A 22,050-nucleotide genomic window follows, 5' to 3' on the forward strand; every position below is an offset into this window, starting at 1 on the left:
TTCAAAGAAAATAACCAAAGGCATCCCATTCAAGTGCAATAACAGTCACCCCCCCCCACCCCAGCCAAAAGCACTCATATAGCAACATCATCTGCATTAAGTTTCAGATGCATCCATAATACGAATGTGGTATATGAGCACTGTTTACATAAGTATAGTAAAGACTGCATGCAATTTGCATTAATGACTGTAATTTTACTAATACAATCAGACTTTAATATTTACCAGTACAAATAGCTCAACAAAAATTTGAGGGAAAAAAGCATCTGCAGAGCAGCTACTTCACTGAAAAAATATTTGAAGCTTAAAAGTTCTTCTCAAGTTAAAATATAAATTCACACAGAGCAAGTATTGTTTCAATTGCTAGTTTAATCAGCCTGCATTGCATTTCTGCCTCAGCTTTGATACATTCATGGGCATAAGCAGGCAAGCTGAACGAGCCTGACAACGGCTGGAGGAAAATCGTACCTACTCCGTGCATTCTGTGAGTGTAATTATTTCAGACCTCTGAATGCACTCAGTTTGGGCAGTGTAACTTTCATCACCTTACAAGAGCGTCTGATGGCCTTCCTGCCTTGGTAAGAGACCTTCCTGTCCCTGCACATCAGTGTAGCTGGAATGAAGTCAGCTCAGTGTTGCCTGTATACTGAGGATCTGGAACACCTTCGTACAAGAGGCCTGAACAGAGCCTCCTTGGAGGTCAAGCGGTCCCAACAGCATACATAAGAAAAACATTTAAATCAAAAGAAAACAAACTAATAGAGATCATTGTAATTAAAGAAAACTAAAGACCATTTTTTAAAAAAATTGAATTGTTATTACAGTTACCTCAGGGTTGATGCTGGTCTACTTAATTTGGTTTTGTCTCCAAATTTATTTATTTATCTATTGAGCAACAGAAAGCTTTCAGAGATTTGGACCGAATCAAGAAATCCAAAACGGTTTTAATCAAGAAGATTATAATCCCAGGTCTGGCCAAGACACTCCCATTACTTAACAGGCACAGAAGGCCCTATCAAGCATGCAGGCTTTGCTTGAAACAGCAGCTCTGATCTCTCCTACAGTCACCCAGCTTCACTATAACAAAAATTGCTGCTACTAATTTTACACAGTCAAATTCAGGAGATATTTTAAAGCTGCACAGGTGACAGAATCTTCTATGCAGTGCAATATACCACATACCACAGAGTAAATTGCTCTATTTTGGGCACAAATACTTGGAAAAGCCTGTTGCACAGGAGAAACAGTACTTGCTGCATTAACACCAGCTGACAACCACAGTTCCAAAGGACTCTGGAAATGCAAAGCAAGTATCTATAAGCTTTGCATTTGTAAATATGAATACATTCATCATTTAAGCTTTCTGCTACTAGGGGGCACATATAATATTTCCCTCATTTTTTATATATATATATCTATATATATATATACACGTATACACACACACATATATATGTGCCTACACCAGTATAAATACAAAAAAATACTACTTTACAGCCAGTGCATGTCCATTTTACAGCTGACATTCAAACCAGTCTACCATGCACAATCTAGAAGGATGACTTACAAACCATCCTGAGCTCTAGATGGTGCTATTTACTGCAGTAATAAGACATCCACAGCTAATTACCAGTACATCCAACACCTCAGGGATAAATGTTATTCCTTTGTTCAAAATTATGTAAGTTGAATACAGATATAAATAATGCTGTTTCACTTCATCTGCATTTGCCGTATGCCTCGAATCTGAGGCCCGTCTCATTTCCTGGAGGATGTACGAGGAATAGTACAAAGGAGTAGTACAAATGAAATCAGGGTCAGGTGTTCTCAGTCTACCAATGCCTATGCTGCCCCAAATGGCAAGTGCAGACTGGCAGGACTGACATTAACTCAGTGACTTTGGCATCACGCTCTACTGCACTGCGCTGAGATGCCCATCAAAATTGGGTCATCTGTTACACTGGCATGACACCTGGAGTAACTTCAGTCCTAGCAGCAGCAGCACTCAAGTTAGCTTGCATCTCTCCCACAACATTTAGGTCAAGACAATTCTAAGAGTGGCTGCAAAAATGGCACAGAAAGCAGAGGCATTAGGACTGGGTTGCCCTCCGGCTCATCCACAGATCACGGGAGTGACTGTGGGCAGCCCATAAAATCTCCCAGGGCAGGACCCAAAGTCCACTGAGGTTGGAAGGAGTTCTTCTAGTCATTTGAAATAAGTTCTATAGGGAAACTTATGGCTCCTGCCCTTTCCCCATAAGATGGAAATGTGCCTATCACTGCACAACACAGAGAAAAAAGCAATTAATATGTTTTTTAGTTTCCTCATGAACTGTAGTGAATAAATATAACAAATAAAACAAATGATTAAACATTTATTGTGCCTGTTCTGATTCTCTGCCTTTATAAAATAGCGGTGATATCTGCCTAATCGCTTAAGCATTCGCTTCTCAAAAACAAAGTATTTGAACATCTCACAAACATAAATGTTTCTCTAATTTTTTTTTTTTTTTTTAGGGCTTCTGAAAGTGGTTAGATTGACAGCATGGACTAGTAACTGTCTTAGTAGAGACAGATGCACTGCACATATCTTTTCCAATACACTTCACATTAGATGCTCCAGGCATGAATTTCTTAAATAGAAAAAGGCAACTGTGATGATCTGTCAACAAAATTTTACATGATGTTGTGATAAACAACTGCCCACTGGTGACTAACTGCCAAACTGGCAATCTTAATTTTAACACTAACCATATATAAATTCTTTAAGCCACTGGACTTTATTAAGAGTTTTCACAGATCTCTCTTCTGGCCTTTTCTTAGAGACGTAATTTGTTTTGGCATTTCCTAATAATCTAGCCTGACATTTTGAAAACCTCTGGAAGTGTTCTCATTGGAGATGAGAAGCCTCACATTCCTTAAGCATGTTTGAAAATTTCAGGTTAAGTTATAAATTTGTTTTATATATATATATATAAATAAAAACTCTTGATGAGAGCCATTTAAAATTTTCCAGAGAAAGGGTGCCAAATGTTAAGCCCATGAAGATGCCAAAGACCTGGATTAGAGGAAGAAAGTGTATCATGCTAGAAAACAGAGGCTAGGTTTATCTTTGCAAGGTCGCAGGAGGAAGTTCTTCATGGGAATTACTCAAGTTTACTGCAGAGAAAAGATGAGAGGGAAATCATAGATGATCAACTTCTGTGTACCTCCCTGTTCGTGCGGCGGTTTTTGGAGGAGGGGCAGACAGAGGCTAACAAAAAAAACCCTGTTACCTGGTTAGCAAATCACAAGCTGCACTGACTAAAAAATGAAACAAAACCAAACCAAAAAGGGAACGGCTTCATTCAAATTTCAGGAGGAAATCAAAAGGCACATCTCTGCCCCGATGGTTAATCCATAACAGATTTCAATTTCCTGCCTCAAAGAGTCAGAGCACCAGGCCACGTCAAAGGAAAAGTCACCAGAATTTTAACAGGGATGAATGCATTATGTCCCAGCTTCATTCTTGACCACAGTGGAGCTTTTCCTTCTCTGTGCATCAAAACACAAACAAAATACAACCCACCCACCCCCCAACAATAAGTCTTCAGCAAGGGCCTTACACTGAAAAATTCACTCTCTTGATGGTCAAAGGTGTGAAAAAAAGGTCACGGACATTACAGACCTTATCATGGGAAGCATCTGGCAACATTACTAGGCAACGTTGTCAGCTGTTCTAGAGTAAGTCCCAGGCTGCAGTCATTTCACACAGGGGGACACACAGCTCATGGAGACTCTAAGCCCTCCTAAAGATCAAAGACAACACAAACCTCTTTGCACACTGAAAAGACTCAGGTATTGTAACACTGATTAACAGACACCAACGAGTGAGTATTTAAAAATATCCAGGTCACCAAGGAGCCTAGATCTTAAACAGAACGCAGCTACTTGGAAGCCTAGCTCTCTATCAGGCGGCCTTTTAGCAAGTTGTATTGGCGAAGAAGCTGAAAACAAAAAAGAGCTTTTCCTGATTAAAAGAAGTGGCTGATACTTTTCAGTCTGATCTTCTGAGAACTATTTTAGATGCTGTTCTCCATGCTTGTTGGTGAAATCCTAGTCTTTAAAGGGATGCTATGACAATTCATTGCTAAATGACAATGGAATTCCTCTGTAATTGCACATTACGTGCATCCACATTAATAGCAGATAATTTCATTAGGACTGTTATTGTACCAAATAAAAATGTGGGTCCAGAGATGATTTTCCTAATCAGAAGTATCAGAACCCAGGAACTTTCAGAGAACAGGCCTATTAAAATGTAAATAGTTTCTTTGAGATTTATATTGCCATTTTCAAAAACAGATGTACTTCTTGATCATTCCCTGCACAGACTTCCAAAAAATACTCTCATGAGTGCTAACTGAGTATCAATTGGGTATTAGCCTCAGAAACTCTTCTTGCTACAGGAACAGTCTTACTAGGATTGCTACATTTTACAAGCTTGCAAATGGCAACACTAGACATTGGTCACTTTTAAGGAGGCAGCTTAAAACTAAGAAATAAGAAATTAGACGGTAATGCGTGCCTGCTCCTCTCAGCCAGCCCCAAACCACATTGCTGTGATGGGACAGGAGAACACCTGGTCTAAACTGAAAGCACTGGACAAACTGGACAGGATGTTGTGTACCTGATAGTGAAACACATCCCTTCAAAACCATCGAGTTGAAAGCTGCATGACATTGACGTTATTCTTCATCTCTTCAGCGAGATGCTAGGCATCTGTCAGCAAAACCTGCACCACAGATGACCAGGACACACGTAACACCTGGCTCAGTTACAAAAGCAGGTACACGCAAGCTTAAGAGGATAGCAGAAGGGGACACTGCTTGCGATATACTCTGGGTATGAACAGGGTTGATGCTAAAAACCCAGCTCAAGGAGCTTTAATCTTACCAAGTGCCCCAAGAAGCTTAAACCTCACATAGATCCTGTAGGCCACACTAAGACATGGCTCAGGCTCCCTGTTGCTTTTAGTCCCCTACGTGTGTTACTCAGTATCATCTGCAGAGCAAAAGTCGTCTTTCAAGTTTTCCTTTTGTTAAGCACTTCTTTTCCTCAGACATCAGTAATTGCAGTCTTCTAAGGCACTTCATCAAGAGCGACTTTTTACTGCTCAGCTTCCCCACTGGTGGAAGAACTGAGCTCCCAGTGACCTTTGGTCTGATTCTTGACATTCCTGCTTCTTACAGCACGGACACTTCTGCCCTACACATAATGGTTGCTTTAGAGGAAAAAGGTTTGACATACATCCACAAACACCATTTTTTTTGTTCCCTAAAAATAACTTGAACCTCAGTCTCCCTGGTAACAGCCAACACCAGTAAGCCCTAGCAAGTCTTGGTTATTTTTACTGACAAGGTGAGCAGGAAAACCATAAGGCTCCTCTGAAATCTCTCATCGCTGCCAGCCTTACATCTCCTTTAATCCTCAGTTAATGGTGTGCAGCAAAGGGCACTATGCCTGTACACAGCTGTGTTTAAATACCAAGATCCTTCCTGTGCTTTCATATTATAATGCTGGAAATGCCAAGAACAATTCCCTTATACCTTTCTTTCTATTAAAAATCAACAGAGGCATGCATCTGACTCGACTGCATCCAGGCTCGCTTTACAATATACAGTAAAAGTCTCTGAGACTTGACAGACTTGATACCAACTTACTGTTCCATATGCAATACTTCATGAAAGTCACTTGATATAAGAAAGACTAAAGCTAGGCAAAAAAAAAGAATGCCCTTGAGATTTTTCAGTGGTAATGACTAAACCTGATGTCCTTAGCTCCTCTGAGTGGTTAGCACCAAAGCACTGGGATATCAGAGGGTGAGGTCAGGCCCTAAATGCCCTCAAACCAAACTCGTGAAGTTCCCCGTCCTCCTCTACTAACACTCCACATTAGGCCCTTTTCTCGTCTGGTTGGCAACAGCTCATCTCAGGTCAGATGCTACTCCAGCACGGTAGGGATGTAGAGCTTTCACTCAGTCATGCCACGAAGTCTAGTCCAACTCAGCAGCCCCTCAGCAGTCTGCAGACGCTGGCTGTAGTAGATTCTGGGTACAGCTCTTTTCTTGCTGCTGTAGCATTGCCTTCCGTCGTGTACAGAACGTGCCTCAGAGAGAGCAGCACAAATGGATCAGCTGTTGAGCTCCACAGCTCCCTGGCGGGGGCTTCAAGTCACCTCCCTCCAAATGGCCTACGGCAATGCTGCTGACAGCAGGAGAAGACAGGGATCGATCTAACCATGTAACGTTTGCCCTCAGAAAGAAATACAATGATCTAAAACATTCAAAGGGCCATTAAGTCCTGATTTTAGATCTCCACCTCAAGTTTAATAAAGGCTCTCAGACTGCACTACATAATTTACGTGGCATTCATAGGCAGAAGCCTCTGCATGAAGTCCTCTTTGGCTTTGAAAGTACAGGCCTTTCTGGACTTCCTGGGGTACTGAGAACCCAAAGATCTTTGAAGAGTTGTTAAAGACAGAAAGTTACAAATAAAAATTTATCTTTTTTTTTCTTTGAAAACATGACTCACTTCTACATGGGAAGAACATCAAAACAACTCACAACATAAAATGACCTACAAGACTTTATCAGCCTCTCTTGTGTTTTGCATTCATTTAGGCTGTAAATTCCAAAGGATAAATCACAGAAATCACAGAACGGTTTGGGTTGGACGGGAGCTCGATGACCACCTGGCTCCAACCCCCTGCCCTGGGCAGGGCCCCCTGCCCCCAGCCCAGGCTGCCCCCAGCCCCATCCAGCCTGGCCTTGGGCACTGTCAGGGATGGGGCAGCCACAGCTCCTCTGGGCAGCCTGGGCCAGGGCCTCACCACCCTCTGAGTGAAGAATTTCTTGATAATACCTAAATCTACCCCCTTTTAGTTTAAGGCCATTACCCCTTGTCCTCTCACTGCTCTCCCTGACAACGAGTCCCTCCCCAGCTATCCTGTAGCCCCATTTAGGTGTTGGAAGGCTGCTGTGAGGTCTCCCTGGAGCCTTCTCCAGGCTGAACAACTCCAGCTCTCTCAGCCTGTCTTCAAAGGACAGGTGCTCCAAATCCTGTTTTTATTTTTCCACATCATAGCAGCTCCATCCCATCGAGAGTTAACCACCACCAAGTGAATGGCAGAGTCTCCAGTTTCTTCTGCCTCTCTGGTACTAAATGAAAGCAGCACAAGAAATAGACAGTATCTTCATGTTTCCAACCTTGACAAAGAATACAGGCCCTAGAATCACTTGCATGAAATTTCTTGTATGTAGTGCCACTCACCCTCATGGCTGCAAAATTCCAGCTTAAAAACAAAACAAAAAAACCTAACTAAGAAAGCATTTACAGCTTTCTTTTGCTTCCTACTTTGCTTTAGCAAGTAGGTTCTATTATTTACTGTCTTATTACTTTACTTATTTTTTTTACTTCTTTAAAAAAGCTTAAAACTCAGCCACCAAGCATACAGCCAGACAGATACATTAATTGATGTCTTCCAGACTGGCAGCCAGGGGAGAAGAGATAGAGTATATATTGTTTGAATAAATATTTATTAAAATAAACTTTCTGTTGGTAAATTGAAATGCTTGGGTGAGGGCTGTCATATTTGCCATAAGTCCATTTCTACAGTAAGGGATGCTAGTCTTTCTGATTTGAATTCAGTTAATGATAGCCTGCATGGCTTTTAATTTAAGAGTCTCATTCATCATTTCTATGTTATCTGAAGGTGCAGTCAAAAGCAGAGAAGAGATGCCATTAAAGCAGACATGTTATATATCGTCCTTTTAATGTACGCTCAGCTCATTAACTTTGATTGGTGTCCTAGTGTGGGTCAGCTTCCAAACGATTAATATTGTGACCCTTTTCCTAATATGCACCAGACCCCTCATTCACTTTATGCTGCTTTTTACAAAATAAAGAATTATGTCTTGGCATGTATTGTTTATTTTTAAATCCTTTTTTCCTTTTTTTTTTTTTTTTTTTTTTTTTTGCTACGCTGTCTTGTTAAGAACACAGCAGTGTCTGCTAAGGTTTAGCACAGATAAGTAAAGAGTATCCTCTTGCAAGGACCACAAAAAAAAAACACAAGCATTTATGTCACACATGTTTAACAGGTAATTTTTTAAGAGACTTTCCAGCAAAATCGTAAGAGAGAAATTCCAGTGAGCAGTCATCAGCTTGCTTACTTGAATAGACTATACTGACCAGCTTGGAAAGGTCCAGTGACTTCTGAGCCTAGAAAACCTCCCTGATGTATATTTAAACCACTTGGATTGTTGATTCTGCCATCTTTTAATAGTATTGTCCAAATAAATCCAGTATAACCCTTCATCTTCATTTTCAGAAGCTTAAACGTGACTCAGTTTGTGCCTGCCTTTCAGGTGAGTACTTCTGGCAAGTTTCTTTGTGCCAGGCATTGCAGGCTGGAAGACCTTAAATAGTTAAAAGCCAAGTACAATGGAATCTTACAATTTTCTCTTCATTGACTTGGACAAGTTGCTGTTTGCATCTGTTTTTCCTTCTGCCATTTTTCTTCTTGTTTTTATTTCTTGTTACATATAACATTATTGCATATATTTTCTCTCACTTTGTCTAATGCTGATGAACTCATTTTCAGGGAAACAACTCAGCAGCGTACCTGACAAGCTCTTATTTGAAGAAGCAACAAATGTGCTGCAGAACCATAAGCTTTCCATAACCCAGAGATGGTATGGTCCTACTACTTTTGGATAATTAAAAGCCCACTGCAATTTCAACTGCATATGCTCAAAAATTCATGCAGAGCAGTAAAAAAGCCTGACATACCAACGCCAGAACTAGTAGGGAGCTCCTGTTGAAGACACACGAGAACCTGTGAGACCCAGACAAACCCAGCTAAGGTTTACTAAGTCACAGAACATGGAGCATTCAACATTTGTGCATGTGTGGACAGTTTCCTCTACTTCAATAAAACCACTCAGGATAATTGCATGGTCCTACTGCCCTGCATATTGTTTTTCCAAAGGCTGCCATTTGTACAACACAGTACAAGTGATTCAAAATAAACTAGCAATTTTTAATAAAACTTTACTTCACACAGCTCAAACCACCAATTAGGAACCATAAAACCAAAAATAATTAGGGTCCAGTTTTCAGCTTACCCTAGAATTTCTTTTTTTTCAACATAAATCAGCAATGTTTATTAAAACCTGATAGACGGTAAGTCACACGGTTGGACCTACAAACATCCAACTCAGACACCTGAAGTACTTAGTTCGTGCCCAGGTAATTACAAGTTGCATAAAAATTGCAAGGGTATAGGCAGACGGTCATGTCTCAGCCTGACCACTCCAGTTGTAATCATGCAAAGCTTTATTACACAATTAAGAACACACAGATGGGGTCTAACTTGACAGATATATATTCAAGCAAGGACAAAGAAAGGATGAAAAGAACGAAAAGATATTCAACAGGGAAGGTTGAACGTTTATTGTAAAAGAAAGGGCAACATAAGCCTCCCAGGTTTCTGGAGCTGAAAGTACACAAACGACTCATATTCCTTGCCACCTGCTCATATCAGTACACAAAAAAATGAGGTCAGGAGTCAGTATACCTTGATGACACCATCTTGTAATGCCTCAAAGGAACAGGCTGTTCTCTGACTTCCCTCCTACACTAATTAGTGTGCCAGAGACTGACTTCCATAATTGTTTTGCATTCACTTTTTTTTGTCTCATCTAACTACACAGAGAGAACTGGCTGTTGATTAGAACTTGATTCAAGCATCCCTTGGTACCCAACTCATCTGAAGCATGAGAGGGTAATTTTCATTCTTCCAGTCCCACAAGCTACACTCCTGGGGACAACAGGAAAGAAAACCGTCTGTAGCTCTCAGCTGTTTTCGTTTCTACCTTAGTGGGAAAGAAAAAAAAAAAAAAAAAAAAAAAAGATGAAGTATGAACAAATGCTGTCTTTCCTCAGCCTGATTCTCATCACCTTATGCTTCCTTTGCACCAAGAAGACGGTTCATTCCGGCACCATTCAGGCCCTTACTCCCATTGAATATGCCACTTTGTAATTCAAAAGTATCAGCAGAACAGGGCTAGTCACTAAAACATCACACACTACTGGGCAGAGGTCATAAAATCCTGATTGAACCAAGAAAAAGTAGCTTATTTGGTAGGAATGGAGAGAGAAAGACCATCAGACACAGACCCTGTAAAATGCTAGGTCAAACTCAATTTGCAGTTAGAAGATCTAACACAATGAGTCCCAGATTCACACAGAAAATACACACCAGATATCTCAAGTCATTAAATAACTGGAAACAATGGTGAAAGAGTGCAACATGCTCCTGCAGTGAGGATGCAAAACTTCTGTTTTCATTTATATTTGACAATATATGAAGAACAGTTAATCTGTGGAACTTTTTCAGTCAATCCATTCCACATGGACACGTAAAACAGAATTGGCTTGAACATCTAGGGAATAAGAAAGGTGTTTGCTAGAAAAGAAATTCATGTAGAGCTCTGAGTTGTATAAGCCTTTACCTTTGTGTTGCACAATCCTGTTGTCTGTGCTATACCTTACTACGTTCAAGTTCCGTGCTTACATTTTTTTTTTATTCTCTAAAAGATTGAAAGGTATTTGTTGCAAACCACTGAGTCAAGCCTCTACGACTGAAATCCATATTGTAGGGAAGAGACCACATTTCTCTTATTTAAACAGCATTCTTATAATTTGCAAGAACTGTCAGAAAGGCACGTATAAGGTCACTGCTTGATTTATGTAAATTGTGATAATTTTTTCCCATAAAATTGCTGCAATAATTTCAAAACAGTGTATTATCATCTATGATTACAGAAATTGAACTGTTTTGGTGCCTTCTGTGTTTCAAGTAGTAACTGACAAGACCATGCAAGTAAATATTAATCAGCATAAGGCAACTGCTGTTGAAGTAGACTTGAAGTGCTCTTGACTGAAGATGTAGATAACATCTGAGGTGACAGATCTGATGCTTACTGAAAATTAGAATCATGCATGTTCATAAAAGTGTCAGAGACAACTTCATAATGCCACTGGCTGGGTATGGGGGTTATATTTGTTTCAACTTTTGGAAGTCATATCAGAACTCCAGACAATACACGATGGACAAGTATCAATAGAGAGAACAAACTGAGACCTTCTGAAAGCATTTTTGGCGTCTGCAAAATAATTGCATTTTGATTTTTAAGCCAGACCTGCAACTCCTACAAAGTTGTCCAATACTAATGAAATCAGTAGTATTACGTCTGGTTCACCCTACCTCATGATTTCTCTGTTTTACGTAATAAACCACTAGCAATTCCTTGATAAACACAGTATTTGAATAATCAGCTAATTACCATGAAAACAAACAAAATTAAAACAGTGATGTATGCTTCTATGTTCTGTAACATAGAGCACTATCTCAAATACTTGATTGAAAGAAAACTCAAAATCAAAGCTTTTGATATTAAAATTAAAGCAACTGCCTTCTCCCTTTCAGGAGACTGAATGTGAACACAAACTTCTAAAAAAAAACCAGCAGCAATTAACCTAAAAATGTCTGTTCAAAAAGGCTAGCTTGTACACGTGATTATGAGGAAATTAATTTCCTGAAATTTATAGCCACTCATAAAACCTGTAGATGCACATCATGACTTAGATTAACTTTATTTTAAAGTGATATTGCGCAGAACGAAGGAGTTGTAGTTTCCTTAATATCTTTTGGGCTTGGTGCTTAGTGTTAAATAGGTTTTATGAACAGAAAGAATAGCCCACTAATTTAATCTCTAGTCACTCACCTCATCTTCGGTGACTGTTTAATATAAAATGAATTAGTAACATTATTAAAAACATCAAATGACAAAGAAGTGGACCCACATGTGTTTTAATTTCCCCTTCTAGCTGCAAATGATGGCTGTTACCCAATGACTGGCTCTCTCTAAACTGACATCTATTATTCATACATGCTCCCCCTCAAAAACATACTGCCTTAATTTATACTGGAAACTCTGATCAACTCCCCACAAGGTTTGATGGTGCTTGTGAACTATTCAAAGCACAAATTTCAATTGAGACAATCTCATCCAGTCCTACAACTCACCCTCCTGTCTGTAGTGAACGCTAGTTCAAAATAATGTGAAATAATACACATTTATTTTCAAATATACATTTAAGACAAGTTTCTCTCCATTTTTTTCCCCTGCTGGATCTAGTTCTGTATCCAGCCCTTATGTACTCATCAAGCAAACCTTAGACAGTAAACATCTGTAAAACCTTATTGACATAACTAAGAATACAGAAACTTGGCAGCTTTTTTGGAGCATATATCATTTCTATTTAATCTTTCAATTAGCACTTACACTTCAAGGGCATGACATGTCATGAAATCTGCTCAGTTTCCAAGTGCCTGCAATGACAGCTTGAACTTCAGTGCTTGGCAATCCTAGGTGTGAATTTCTGATAAAAGCATCTGGCACTTTTGCTGCTGATTTCAACAAGATCAAGGTTTTATCCTAACGCTTGTTGGCTAACATGATTTAAAATGTGGGAAGTATTATGAAAATGATGAGCTATCATGTTGCTCAGCAAGTTACCTTGCTCCAAGGTCACCACTGAAATTTCTCACCTGGAGCTAGATAAAGGGTTTATCACAGAGTATCCCGAGTTGGAAGGGACCCACAAGGATCATCGAGTCCAACTCCTGGCACCACACAGGTCCACCAAAAAATTCAGACCATATAACTAAGAGCACAGTCTAAACACCTGTTAAAACTCTGACAGACTTGGCTATCTTATCCCAGGTCAATTACAGAGTCCCTTTTTTCCACGGGCAGTTTTCCTGTGAGCACACACTAGCCAAACACCAGCCAAGAAAGCCTGCTGCCAAAGGCACAGGTCACAATTCCACTCGGGTACTGTTCTTCAGTTTTGCTGTGCCCATGACGACTGTGTGTTTCTGATAAGGAGGACCAGAGTAAGTACTAATTGGCTGATTCAATCACCCCGTGATTTAAGGGAAGCCCCTTAGAGCCTGTGTCTTAATTCCCATGTCAGAATGCCTGTTGTGCTTGGCACCGGATATGCATAGATAATTCAAGCCTTTGGAAGCTTGCAAACTGGAAAGATGAGACAGTTGGCAAGAAGGGAAAGAGCCCCAGAGCAGTAAAGGCCGCACAATACCTCAGTGCAGATGTGCAAAGACAAGAGAAACGATGCCAGGCTCCACAGATACTGATTTTCAGGCTAGGCCAGAGCCGTTCAGCAGTCTGTCAAAGGTATGGTCTCACTGCCACAAGAGACCACTGCTTTAATTTCCTTACTTCAGGAATTTAAGAAATACTGGCCTTTATACACAAATGCTATTAATAACCCGGGAAAACAAAACCCTGAGCGATAATTCTTGAAGGTTTTATGAATCCTTTAAGGGGAAAATGCATAACGATCTGTAAGAGCAAGAACCTCTCAGATTAATGAGACGCCTCTGTCTCTAATACGGAAAGGCATTTCAGCAGGATCACATCGGTTGGTGTTCAACAAAATATAATGCACACTGTACGGCAAGCCTGACAATTATTATATTCCCATTCAAGAACAAATGAAAATATATAACAACATAATTTAATAATAATTTCCACTGCAAAAAACAATATTTCTTAGCTTATGCTAAGTGCCGGGTCCTGCACGTGGGGCGCAACAACCCCAAGCAGAGCTACAGGCTGGGAGATGAGTGGCTGGAAAGCTGCCTGGCCGAGAAGGACCTGGGAGTATTGGTTGATAGTCAGCTGAATATGAGCCAGCAGTGTGCCCAGGTGGCCAAGAAGGCCAACGGCATCCTGGCTTGCATAAGAAGCAGTGTGGCCAGCAGGTCTAAGGAGGTGATTGTCCCCCTGTACTCGGCTCTGGTGAGGCCGCACCTCGAGTACTGTGTTCAGTTTTGGGCCCCTCGCTACAGGAAGGACATGGAGGTGCTCGAGAGAGTCCAGAGAAGGGCAACGAAGCTGGTGAGGGGTCTGGAGAACAAGTCTTACGAGGAGCGGCTGAGGGAGCTGGGCTTGTTCAGCCTGGAGAAGAGGAGGCTCAGGGGAGACCTCATCGCTCTCTACAGGTACCTGAAAGGAGGCTGTAGCGAGGTGGGGGTTGGTCTGTTCTCCCATGTGCCTGGTGACAGGACGAGGGGGAATGGGCTGAAGTTGCGCCAGGGAAGGTTTAGGTTGGATATTGGGAAGAACTTCTTTACCAAAAGGGTTGCTAGGCATTGGAATGGGCTGCCCAGGGAGGTGGTTGAGTCACCATCCCTGGAGGTCTTTAAGAGACGTTTAGATGTTGAACTTAGTGATATGGTTTAGTGGGGGACCTGTTAGTGTTAGGTCAGAGGCTGGACTGGGTGATCTTGGAGGATGTAGTTGTTTTAAGAATGCCAGACAATACCTTATCCCATTTTTCTCTGCTTCTGGCCACTAACCTGGTGTGCTAACCGGCCTCAGCACACAGCCACAAAGCACTAGGTCCTGTTTGTACAGAACAACAGAGCTGACTGATGACACCAGAGTGAGACCTAGAGCTTGGCAGAGGCCAATACACACGCAGATGCCATGCCGCCAGCTGCAGGAGTTGAGCAGCACTGCTCTTTCACACGTTTGCCAGCAGAAGACTGTAGGAGCAAATGCACCCCCCAGGCTATGGCAGATGCTGGGCACAGATAGGTTGAAGATCGAAGGAAAAATCTTATCCCAGGTCTTTCAGCCCCAGGTGTATAAATTAGAGTTGCTTGTGATGGATACGGCCACTTCAGTAAGCTTCCATTTAATAATGAAGAAAATTTTTAAAATTCTGCATTTATTCTGCATTTCTATGGGTTAAGATCCATATTACTTCAGTTTTATTGGTAACTTCATACTTAACTAGCTATACTAAATATTCCATGAAATTTTATGAAGAAAAGATTCACCACTTGGACAGAATATGCAACATTTGCCATCCTAATAAACTGCACATTCTAGAAGGGAGTCTTCTAATAATCCTGATTGCCTTGTCAGTCCAAACACTTCACAGCATTCCCATTCAGCACTCGGTATGGCATTCATGCTGACGGTACAGTGACAATATTAGTAAAGACCAATGAGGATGATCTTGTGACTGAAGGGCAAATTTTGATACAAACTGAGCCTAAGTCCAATAAAGACCACAGAGATTGAGTCTTAAGAATTTTCTTAATAGACTTCAAAATCAGATGCAGCTTGTCTCAGATTTGCCACTAATTAACTTTGGCACTGATAGCTGACAGCAAGTCAAGTCGCTCCATACTACCAGAAAACCTTGATTATCTCTAAAAGTAAGCTCAGGCAGAGACACTTCTGTTCTTTACTTATGGTGCACTTTTCAAAATTACATCCAATGTTCAGAAAAAATCTACTAACAAAATATTTTGGTGCCTCAAATGCCAAATTTTGCTTCTTTATCTCTTTAGAGTCACATAAAGCTGATGTATTTCCATGCAAGTTCTTAGAGGTTCAATGAGCCTCTAACACACATTGGAAAAGCAGACCTGGCATAAATGTTGAAGCAGTTACTTTCTTGAGTAAAATATAAGCAAACAATGTATGGCTATGGAAGCAGGTGCCTCAACCCCTTCTTTTTATACGAAAAAAAAAATACAGATTATGGCACTCTTCTGAAATTTGGCAGTCACAAGCGCTCTCCATGTTTCTAAACAGTCAGATCACCACCAGCAAAAGGTTAACATGAACTGAGGACAACTATGCCAAAACCAGTAACAACAATGAATCACAACAATGTTCCACATGGAGTAAAAGAAGAGATTCTCTGGACAAAATGTACAGGGAATGGATTGAGGCCTGGAGCAGTCGAACTGATTGACAGAAGCTGCATTGGTCTGCGTACACTTTATCTGCGGTAGTTTTAATGGAAGCTGTACAATCAAACAAAATGCATGCTTAAACCAGCCTGGGGGAAAAACAAACAAAAACAAAATAAAGCAACAAAAAACACACTACAAAGCAAGTAACCACAAATGACACCCAGATCAGCCTGAGTGCTTACCAGCACCACTGCAGTGACACTACCAGCTTTTCAGCACAGCCACAAGCACGCTGACAACGGTCACACTCCTTAAGTCAGCATTCACTAGGAAGGCCCACCGCCACTAGGTGGGCTTTCATCAGAGTAAGCTTGATGTTTGTTGCACTCGCCCTGAGGCAAATTGTGCAGCCCAGCCAAGCAAGGTGCTTGCAAGAATTCAAAACGTGCCTCATGCAACCAAGAGGAGACTCAGTGTCTACTTTAACTGTGTTGACAACTGCTGCTGGGCTGAGTACAAGTGTAAGCCCTCAGAGCCGAGCACTGCAGCTCCTGTCATTGTGTCCAACTCCCTCTGCCCCAGTAGGAGGGAGGGCCAGATGCAGGACAGAGGGAATGTGGCATTTACACCTAACACAGACACAAAAGAACAAGACTCCTTGAACTAGAGATGATTACCTCGTACAGCTGTCTGAAGATACTCTGGGCTTAGACTAATGATAAAATAAATATATATACATATATTCTTTCTCTTGGAGTCTAATTGCCCTTCAAAGCTTGTGACTACAACAGAACGTGCTTCATTCAGTCCAGGTTCTCCCTGGCTGAACTGGCTCTGGAGGGGTCACCTGGAGCACCTTCCAAAGCCAGGTCCTCAGACTGCTGCTACTTTTCACCCTGTACCTACCAAAGCAGTTACATGACCGAGACAAATATTTCATGAGCTTCAGCTACAGGCTCTATCAGTAAGACAGCCTTCAACTAACAAGTAGGCTACCCACATCAACAGGCAACTTTATCATCACTTATGTTGTATTCCTTTTAATCCATAAAAAGTACACCTACAGAAAACAGAACACCATAATAATATAAAATCATTGGTCTTGAGTATGGTAAAAGCTTTAATGGCAGGCACTCCTGAAAGATTTGGAGAAATAGCATGGTTTTTGCTTGCACCATTTACTGTTCCATATATCAGCCTGACAGAGATAAGAAAACAGAAAAGATGGTAAAGGTGAACTGAAAGCTCAGAGGAAAGTTAACTTCAGTCTTTCTTTTGATGAAACTGACACCCAGGAAGAAGGAAATTTAAATACCCTTTCTCAAAAGTTGTATCTGTAACCTGCTTCAAGCATACAGTATCAATGGGAATGGGACTATTTGCAAGATTAGAGGTTGTTTTGGCATTAGGCCTTCTTATGCCTCGACTTCTGTGTCAAGTGAGCTGTGCCCCCACAACTCATTCTGAGCCCTCGTGACATGCTTTTTTTTTTTTTTAAAAAAAAAAAGTAAATCCTTGTTTCTATCCATTGATCACAGTATCAGCAGTTCAAGGATGTTACACACCTGCCATTTTCTATGAAACACAAGCTAAAAGAGTCTGCACACTTTGTATTTGGTAGCATTCAGTATATCACGTCAGATGTAATCACAATGAATCATTCCAAATAAAATCAGCAACTACGTTGTTAAAACGAAAGAATGTGAACATCTTTCAGAATGGACTTGTTATTCACAATGCTGAGGAGGCATCAGAACAACCAGAATATTCAAGTCACAAAAACTGCAGAAAAATCTTGAGAAAAATCTTTTTGGTACAGCTATTTGGATGGTGAAATTCCTGATTTTAGATGAATGATCCTGTGCTGTCATACTTCTAAAAAATTAAAAATCAATGAAGTGGATCAAATGTCTTTTACCAAAAGCATTAAAAATAAAAAACACTTTTGATATTTGGTAACTCATCAGAAAAGGTCAAGTGTTTCATGCAAATCAAACAATTATTAAGAAACATTCTCCCAGTCCTTAAGCTATTCAAATTTAAAGATAATGCAGCAGAGTAGGTGTTTTCCTTTCTTACTCATGTTCAATTTTGTTAAAACCTTTTTGTCTTAGTTACTGAAGCTTTGGGCTTCAATATGGCTTCTTTCAGCTGTCCCCAATAAAATGTAAACAAACCTGGCTGCTTCAGATTTATAGCTTTATCTAAGCTGAGGGAAGTAGACATGTCGTATCTGGCCAACAAATGCCAAATTATGTGCAGTCTCAGACAGCTATGGGGGGATACATGGTGGGCTCAAGACAGGCATGCACCACAAGCAGAGATCTCTGAGATCACTGGGACAGCTGCACTCACTCTCCTGCTATGCTTCTGAGTTTCTCCAATGCAAACAGCTAGCGGGGCCTGTATCCAAACCATTTGTATGAAGAGCAAGTTTGTGTTCAAATACAGGCATTGACATGCACTTTCACCCCGAGTATGTTGAGGCTACAGCAGCAGCAAACATTCACTGACCACACCACGTTCCAGCCACTCCACAGCCACTCGTGTACGCTGAGGAAAGGGACCTGCAGGAGGTAACGCCTGGCTGGACAGTCACTGGTGTTGAGCAGCCACAGAGGTCTCTGGGGGGACTGAGAACCCCCTGCTGCTCACAAAGATAATTTCAGGGTTGATCTGCAGCAGCAAAACTGGATTTGATCAGTCTAAACCCTGCATTAGCAATTCCATGTGCCATAGGTACCAAAGAAAAGCTGTAAACTATGTATCAGTGACATTTTCAGTGTTCTGCAGTTTGAGTCATCAGTTATTTCCCCTCTCCCTTGTTTATTGCCTCAATAACCCATGAAGGAAGGGTGAAAGGCCAACCAATGAAAATACTGAATATTAAAAAGGTTAAAGGATACGATTATAAGTGAATTAAAAGTTTACAGTTTTGCCACTGACTGTGCTGGGGATATAAATGATATTGTCTTGTTCTCATGACAACGGAGAGAAAGTGGGACAAATAAACCTGTTCTTGTGCAAAGACTACTGGAAATCAAGTGTTGTAAATTTAACTCTTTCTGTTCGCAATCTGCAGACTGTGCGCCTCCTGAGATATACCAAATGTACAGTTGGGGTGAGAGGCTTAAATAGCCTTTAGTGACACTTCAGATCACTGATCTTCATGCTGATTGTAGTTATTATATATATAAATTGCATTTTGAATGTTACTGGTATCTGAATGTCAGATCATCTATCCACTACAGCTAAAGATCCCTGAAAACCCATCTCTCTTATGCAATAGATAATGCATTCCCATTTATCTTTCTGATCATTTTGTTTTTAAGGGTGGCACAGACAAGGTGCTTAAGGTCCAGAGCTCAAAAGGCATTCTAAATCTAAAATGACTGACCCTCGTTGAAGCAGAAAGCCTGCAGAAGTGCTCACTACGAAGACACAGAATACTCAGGACTGTGTTATTTATTATTGTTAATCACTTGCCCAAGAAAGTATGTTTAAGTGAATAATCTCAATTACTCCCTAAAATTCAGCCTTAGAAATCCTAGCTGCTGGAGATAGAAAAAGCAGTTAATTAATGTAATACAATTACTTGTATTTCAAGTAATAACATGATATACATATACCAAAATAGCTGAAAAATGGTAAACAACTAATCTCAGATTTTGGTAAAGTACTTGAAAGGCATATGACATTTTGACCAAACTAACTCTATTCAGTGCCATGTTAAATGGATTACAGATAATGAAAAGAATTCAAGAATTTGTTTTCATTGAGAAATCATATTGGACTACGAGAGCTATAATGATCAACTAATGCTAATCCATGTATTTTATTCCATCACAATCCACTGAAAGCAAGTGGCAGATAGTGGAAGAGAGGCAAGAAAAAAATCCTGAGCAGATGTGCAAAACAATTTGATTTATTTAGAATGATAGACCCAATAAAGGTATTAATTTAGAATACAAAGTATTTTGCCCCTAAACTGTATTTTAACTCTGCTTTGTATTTAACACTACAGGACATACTGAGAAGGGGCTCCATGTACTAGAGAGGTGTAAGTTGATTCTGAAAGTAAAGTCCAAAGAGTGAATAGCAGTTGAGTGTTACTGCCCCAAAATGCTACTAGAGGACTAGTATGATCATAGGTATATAAAAGAGTAGCAGAGAGGAACCAGCAGATTTTTAGGTTCATGTATAGCAGAGCTCAAACAGCTGTCAAAATGCCACATCCACTTCGCATGCCCACATTTTCAAAACAGACTTAGAATAAGTGAAAAGATTTCAGAAAATAAAACTTCACTCAATGGCTGGGGAGAAACCTTTGGAAAATAAATTCATTTTAAAAAAGTAGAGAGATCAGCTTGGGGGAGAAAATATCTAGTACTAAAGAACTCTAATTTGGTCGAGGAAGACATATGCAGGAGGAAGTTATACCTGACAAATTCAAACTCTCCTTCAACACTCAGAGTCATTAACAGTTAAAAAAAAAAAAAAAAAGGGAACAAAAAAAGAGAAAACCTGACTAGATTCATGTCTTCTCATCAGGAGACTGTGTTAGTTTTAGCAGAAGTGGGGAAGGGGATAGACAAAGCACAGAGTCTCAACATGAGTAGAAAATGTATTTTACACAACATGTCTTAAGTTTCAAGAGCCTACTCTAGTTTTCAACTTCATAAATGACACAATTCATTCAGTGAACACAAGGGTTATATACGGGATCTTAACCACACTTTTATTTTTTATTTCTTTAAATGAAGCCCAGGTATTTTGTCAAGCAACAGTGTGGATTCCACACAACCACGTCACACCCTTAAAGCTACAAAGCAATGAGCAGAGGTAGGCCATGTTCTTTTTCCCTGTCGAAATGTTTTTAATTAAGTTAATATATTTCACGAGAGAAAGTTTTCTCTCCACTGGAAACAACTTTCAAATCCTAAAATCTCTCAAGAAGAGAAAAACAAAGGATTTAGAAGTGTCTTCTCGGGAGAACAGATACACACTGCTTACAGACACATAAAGATATATAGATATAAAACAGTACACACCAGAGTTTCCAAATGCTGTCACAATGTGCCACGATGTTTTCAAACACCTCTCAGAGATCAATGCAGACTTGGGGCCCGCCAGCTGCATGGGGTATCGCTCACCCTCAACAAAATGGCTGCCCCCACACAAAATGGCTGCCAGTCCCAGAGCAATTTTAAGCTCTAACATCAAAATATACTTTTCAATATGAACCCGAGTGGCAGAACAATGACAACTGCTTATTACAGAGTAGTCATTTTTGTGGATTTGGCATGCTACTTAAAGAGGACTTCTTAGAAAACAAGATGAGATGTATCTTAACTCGTAGTTCTGAGGAGATATGATAATGTACTTTGGAAAGTAACCCAGTGAAATTCCTAAAAATTATTGTGCTATCTCTACAGCCCACACTGTAACACTGTACTAGGTATAAAGTTTATATTACAGAAAAATTATGAGAGGTATGCAATTAAGAATTTCATTAAAATATCACCAAAACAGCAAACACCCTAAATGAATAAACAGACATAAACAGAAAACTCCATGGATTTTGCTGCCAGTTTAGGACAAAAGAGCCATCACAGATCTTAGGTTGTTGTTGTTTTTCTTCTAATAAGATCTTTATAAATAATGCTGTTGATACAAAAGTCATAGCTGCAAATATTTTCCTTAAGTTGCTGATGTGCTTGACCATCACTTTGCTTCTCGGAAAGTGCAAATGGTTTAATAAAAGGAAAAATGAAAACAAAGGAATATTTTCAAAGAAAAATGTTCCCAGCACATGATACTAAACCAAAGAGAAATCCGTGTTTGTTTGTTTTCTTTTCCCAAAGCATTGAAAGCACTCTTTGGCATTTGAGCCTTTTGACAGGACAAGAAAGAAGAACTGCAAGACAGGGAATTTGTTTTTGCTTGGAGTAATCAGACAAACATACGAACCCAGTGCCTTTTCTGCAAAAGTGAGACTTATCCGCTCAGTGTTCCATGCAGTGCTAACTGGCCAGCACAGTGCACAGCGGCAGAAAGAAGCAGATACTCACAGACCATCCTCACTTGTGGGGGCTACATTATCCACTAGAATGAAGAGATAATGGCATGGCTTTTTCTGTTCTCCCTCTTCCACATCCCTAGTGGCTTCCTTTGTCACCTCACACGGGAAAGAGTAGAGGG

At 40.3% G+C, this 22,050-nt stretch overlaps 1 long non-coding RNA gene across 1 annotated transcript in view; it reads right to left on the reverse strand.

Moving 5' to 3' along the window:
- Positions 1-21,514, reverse strand: part of LOC136786314 (uncharacterized) — a 135,291-nt gene extending 113,777 nt beyond the window's left edge. The window contains exon 1 of the long non-coding RNA XR_010833693.1: positions 20,901-21,514. This is a non-coding gene — a long non-coding RNA (uncharacterized lncRNA). The remainder of the gene's footprint in view (positions 1-20,900) is intronic.
- Between the last annotated feature and the right edge of the window lie 536 nt (positions 21,515-22,050).

This window comes from Anser cygnoides, chromosome 9 (assembly GCF_040182565.1).
Source record: "Anser cygnoides isolate HZ-2024a breed goose chromosome 9, Taihu_goose_T2T_genome, whole genome shotgun sequence".
NCBI classification, from domain to species: domain Eukaryota; kingdom Metazoa; phylum Chordata; class Aves; order Anseriformes; family Anatidae; genus Anser; species Anser cygnoides.